Genomic DNA, 5,809 nt, shown 5'->3' with positions numbered 1-5,809 from the left:
AACAGCTTTCCCGCCGCGCATGCGGACTCCAACGCCGGCAAACTGCGTGGACCACTAGGACTGAGACCATTTTGTAGCATACTGCTGGCAAAATGATGGAGTATGACTACGTGTTCGCATTGATTCCAATTTATTATATAGCCTTTGCTTTAATAACGGTTATCTTAGTTGTTCTTTTAATGCTTCTCTTTTGTCCTTGTAGCTGTTCACCATGCGAACGGCCATTGTGGGTTTTTTATTGACTTTTTGTAACCCTGAGATATGTTTTAGTATTGTAGAGTTAGTTAAATTTATAATTGTTAATTAATTGTTATGGTATGTTAAATAGGTGTTGTTAGTCATTAGATGCTGTTGTTTAACCTATTTAGAAATGTTATAAGTAAGATAAGTGTTATGATGTTGTTGGTCATCCATGTTGTTGCCTAATGTAGAAGTATTGTAGTAACATAGAATCCAAATCGTCTTATCTTGACCTTTGGTTTTTGTTTTTGCTGCATTATGGAAATCTGTTAACTTGGTTATATCGTTGTAGCATGCACCTTTTCCCTCTTTCTCTCTCTATACCTTTACTTTCTATGCCACCACGAGGACAGCAATGTCGAGCCACGGGGTGGATGTAAGAGACTGTGTTGATTTGCTGACTCGACATTGCTGCTGCCTCGACATCCTGTCGTTGTAGGGGGGTACGCACAAGATGTCCCTGAAGAAGCCACCACATCCGCGCCTGCTGAGCTGTGCTTGCCCACAAGCAAGGTGAGAAACCACCGTGAGCACCTGGTCATGCGCCCATGGAGGAACAGGGGGCGGCACACAGGATAATGAGTTCTGAAGAAATGGGTGGACTTTTCAGAGAAATTGTGGGGACTGGAACAATAAAAGAACTGCATACTCCCCTCTCGCGAGCGGGAAAAACCCAGACTTGGAAGACACCTGAAGGACTGTAACATCTGGATTAGAAGGAGAAGCACCCAACTGGCAGCTGAAGAACCCAACCCTCCATCACCAGCGTTGGAACCGACTCAGCGGGACGTTGCTGGCTTCGTGGAGGTGGTAACTAGCCTTGCTATCTCTCTCCCGTTCTCTTGCTTAGGCCCGTCTCTTTCCCTTCTTCCTCACTCTGTTCTATCGCAGTTATTGGTTGTTGTAGGAAATAAAAGTTGTAAGGTTGTACAGCATTTGACCTCGTTTGTGTCTTAATCTCGCTCTCAGGATCATTTAACAACCCTCCCCAATATTGGGTCGGGACAACTGCACCACACAGCTTGGTGTCATTGGCAAACTCGCTAAGGGTGCCCTTGGTCCCACTGTCTATGTCACTGATGAAGATGTTAAACAGTGCCATTCCCAAAACTGACCCCTGAGGAATGCCAGGTTTTCCCCCTGCAGCCCATGGAGGTTAACGGTGGAGCAGATATCCACCTGCAGCCCATGGAGGACCCCACGCAGGAGCAGCAGGATGTACCCAAAGAAGGCTGCAACCCCCGTGGGAAGCCTGCACAGGAGCAGGCTCCTGGCAGGTCCTGTGGGGAGAGGAGGCCACACTGGAGCACATTTGCTAGGAGGACTTATGACCCCGTGCTACAGCCACACTGGAGCGTCCTGTTCCTGAAGGACTGCACCTTCTGGAAAAGACCCATGATGGAGAAGTTCATGGAGAACTGTCTCCTGTGGGAGGGACTCCACGCTGGAGCAGAGGAAGAGTGTGAGGAGGAAGGAGCGGCAGAGACAACGTGTGATGAACTGACCGCAACCCCCATTCTCCATCCCCCTGTGATGTTTGGAGGGAGGAGGTGAAGAATTTGGGAGTGAATTTGAGCCCGGGAAGAGAGGGGTGGGGGGAAGGTGTTTTAAGATTTGGTTTTATTCCTTGTTACCCTACTCTGATTTGATTGGTAATAAATTAAACTGATTTCCTCCAGTCAAGCTTGTTTTGCCTGTGAAGGTAATTGCTGAGTGATCTCCCTCTCCTTTTCTTGACTCACGAGCCTCTTGTCATATTTTTCTCTCTCCATTCAGCTGAGGAGGGGGAGGGATAGAGCAGCTTGGTGGGCACCTGGCATCCAGCCAGGGTCAACCTGCCACACAAGTAAAACATTTCCTTCCCTTTAAATTGTTTCCTTAATTTCTTTGTTGCTTCATGTTATTTTTTGACATTTTCTGCACCTTTCTATCAGAATCAGGCCTATAACATTAAATACAATAGGTTTGTGTCTCACATGGAGTTCAGTGCCCTAACACACTCCCTGCCCAGGACTGTCCTTGCCACTGCTCACCCTTTCACACAGCCAGTCACACTCTGAGGTGTTCAGCTCTCTCAACTGTTACAGAGAAGATGGATGGCCATCTTCAGTGAAACGCTCTGTTTCTGCGTGGCCAGCATCTTTGTGTTACCAGTGCTTCTGGAAGGACTCCCTAAATCAGCAAGACACACTCCCTTCACATTCCCTCCGGGGCACATGAATTGTCCCTGTCTTTTAGGTGAAGAAAAGGACAAGATTGCCCTTACCCAACAACAGACACCTCAGCGCAGATGTCTACATCTAATGGAGTTCTCTAGACTTCCCTTTGGAATAAATGGAGAGATTGTCTCCACCAAGAAGCCTGGAGATTTCCTGGTGACCAGCTAAATGCTCCAGAAGGGCGCCCTGGGTCACATTTCCAAGTACCTTATAGGTACATCTGTAACCCTGGGGCAGCTCAGACAGCAACAGTCTCTGTACGTGGACAAATGAATCCAGACCTGAACATAGGTCTTTCAGTCTTGAGCTGAAACCTACTGAAACGTTATTCTAGGCAAGAACTGAAACCAATCTTCATTTTCAGAGTGTCAGATATTTTGGCTTAGTTCTTATAATTATTTTTTTCTTTTTATTTTTTCATTTGGAAGGACCACATGAGTCCACTACAGCAATTTCCATCTGCCAACATATTAAGATGGAGTTGTTCATCAAAATGCTTTTACTACCACTGCTGAGTGGAAAAATTTTGTTCTGAAAAAATACTATATCTATATTGACGTATTTCCCATCTCTTCTTCAGCCTCTCCTTATTTTGTCTTTACAGAGAACTCCAGAGAACTCCAGGTAAACATTTATTGAGTAATTAAATGTGGGAGATATTTCTGGGCATCACCTAGTTCCGCTCCCTGACCCTACTCAATGAAGGGCTCCCCTCAGTTATGTCTCATCCACAAACATGCTGAGAGTGAACTCTGTCCTATTGTCCAGGCCATCACTTAAGATGTCAGACAACATTACCCCAAGCACTTCTCTCTGAGGGATACCTCTAGAAACTGGCCACCGGCTGGACTTTCTAACAATGATCATTATGTTCCCTGCAGTTGCCGTGACATTTCAAAGACAAAGGACAGCAGCCTTGCAATGACACCAGCCATTTTCCCCAGCACCCTTGGGTGCATCCCCTCTGGACCCATGCACTTGCCTGTGTCCAACTGGCACTAGTGTTCCCCAGCTGCATCTTGCTCTCCCATGGGTGAAGCTTTGCTACCACAGAGGTTGCTAGGAGTCTCAAGGACCAGGGAGACTTGGGGGAAGATCTTACCAGGAAAGGAGTAAGGAAGTGAGGCCATGAGATCCTCAGCCTCTTCCATGTCTGTGCAAGGCCCTTTTGGACAGCACTGCAGGTTAAAGTAATTGAATCTTGCTTGGATTGATCCGTACCTCACTGTCAGGAGGGGATCTTGGGCCAAATTAGCCTCAGATCCCTCAGCTTCTCCTCACAGGCAAAGCGCTCCAGCCCCTGGCTGTCCTGAGGGCCCTTTGCTAAACCCACCCCAGCTTGCCAATATCATTCCTGAACTGGGGATCTGAAAGCTGGATGGAGTATTCCAGAGAATTCCTTTCCCTTGACCTCCTGGTTGTGCTCCTGGTCATACAGCCCAGGATGCTGGTGGCTTCCCTTGCTGCCAGGGTAGACGGCTGCCTCCTGTCCAGCTCCCTGCCCACCAAGACCTTTCCCACAGGGCTGCTCCCAGACAGGCATCCGCAGCCTGTGCCATTGCCAGGGTGAGTCTCCTGCAGGGGCAGAAACTGCCATTTGTCCTTGTGGGATTTCATGAGTGGAATCGACAGGGAACCAAATTGTTCCCTGACATTGTGTAATTCGTGTTGAATTAAAAGAAGACAATAAGGCTTACATACCAATCGGGAAGGGGGAAGAGACATATTGAAATTTAGCAGATGCCTTGTGTAAATAACAAGGCTTGCTTCAATAGTGCGTAAAGGTCACGGGAAAAGGGCAATGGCTATAACTTACTAGCTAAGGAGGGTAAAGAACAACAGCTATAACTTACTAGATAAGGAGGGAAGACAACAGCTACAATTTACCAGATAAGGGGATTAATTCTGCCAAGACTGTACTTCTCCACATCAAAAGACATTCTACATCAAAAGACACTCATCCTTGAGAAGATGGACCGAATCTGCCTAGTAACAAACCTGCACGAGTGAAGAAAGAGGAAGCAGGACAAGGCAGAGACTTACAAGAAAGGGGTGCATGAACTGTATATAAGAAATGTAACTATAACATAAAGTTGCGAGCCATTGGTAGAGCGTGGACTCCCCGGCCGCCCAGCGCTGCTTGCTTGCTATTCTCAATAAATATAAAAATTGGCTCTGTCGGTATATAACAATGAGGTTCCTGCCAATACGTGCTCTCCTCCTCCTTGAATCCCCTTCCCTGAGCAGAGAGGCCTGGGAGACCTTTTCAGTAAAGACTCAGGCAAAGGCGGTATTGAGTCCCTCAGGCCCATTAGTGCCTGCTGTTTACTAGATCACCATGCTCTTTCAGAAGCAGCCCTGCATTTTCCTTGTCCAGCCTTGATCTCTAACACAGCAACTGAAGCTCTTGCCTTTGCTCTTGACTTTTCTTGCAGCCACCAACTCCAGGTGGTCATCCCCTGGCAGCTGCTCCGTGGCCCCTGTCAGTGTCCTGTCCTGTGTTGGGCCAGCCCCGCTGCCTCACACGTGCTCCCACAGCCCCACTGTGCAGGCACAGCATGGCAAAGGGTGTATTCGGTGTGAGGAACAGTTTCTCTTGCATGAGCCCCATGATATCCCTTTGTGCCCTGTCCCCCTTCTGTTCCTCTTCCTTGAGATAGCCTCTTCCAGGTCCTGGAACCTCTCCAGCCCTATCCACATCCCATGTGGGGTTTTGCCAACAACTGTGCTCGGGGGTCTGTCACGGTCTGCAGAAGGAGAGAGGTTGAGCAGGGCTGGCCATTCCCCCAGTGCAGGCAGTGAGCCCAACAGGAGGAGGGAAATGGCTGTGCACCAAAACTCACCCATAAACCTGTGCTGAGTTGCCAGTGCTGGAAGTGGCCAATTAGCAAGGCCACCAGTGAAAGCTCACTCCAGTCTCACTCTCTAAATCATCACCCTATGCCCATCTCCCCTCTGCCCACAGAGAACCCCAGCACAGCAGCACAGACTTGTAGGGGGGCAATTTCTTCAGCCTGTTCCTGACCTCAGCTTTTGGAAGAAGAGACCAAGCTCCAGACACCAGAACTAAGAAAATCCCCTTTTGTTACAGAGACGTGACAGGGGAGGCCAGCTGTGCCATCGTGCCAGACACATGTGCAAAGACTTCTGGGTCAGACAGGCTGGATTCCTGCCTCTGGGCAAGTGGAGCAGATGCAGACATCACTGGGCAACTATGATTATCACAGATAAAATACCCAAAGCACAGGAGGTTCCCCAGATACATTGGAAATCACTTGTGAAGAGACACAGGCAGCTTATTGCTTCTGAAAGATTACTGATTGAATCAGCGTCTTCAGTGCATCTTGGAG

This window comes from Haliaeetus albicilla, chromosome 30, assembly GCF_947461875.1.
Source record: "Haliaeetus albicilla chromosome 30, bHalAlb1.1, whole genome shotgun sequence".
NCBI lineage: Eukaryota > Metazoa > Chordata > Aves > Accipitriformes > Accipitridae > Haliaeetus > Haliaeetus albicilla.
The sequence above is the reverse complement of the archived record's forward strand: the minus strand, read 5'-3'. Positions refer to the sequence as shown.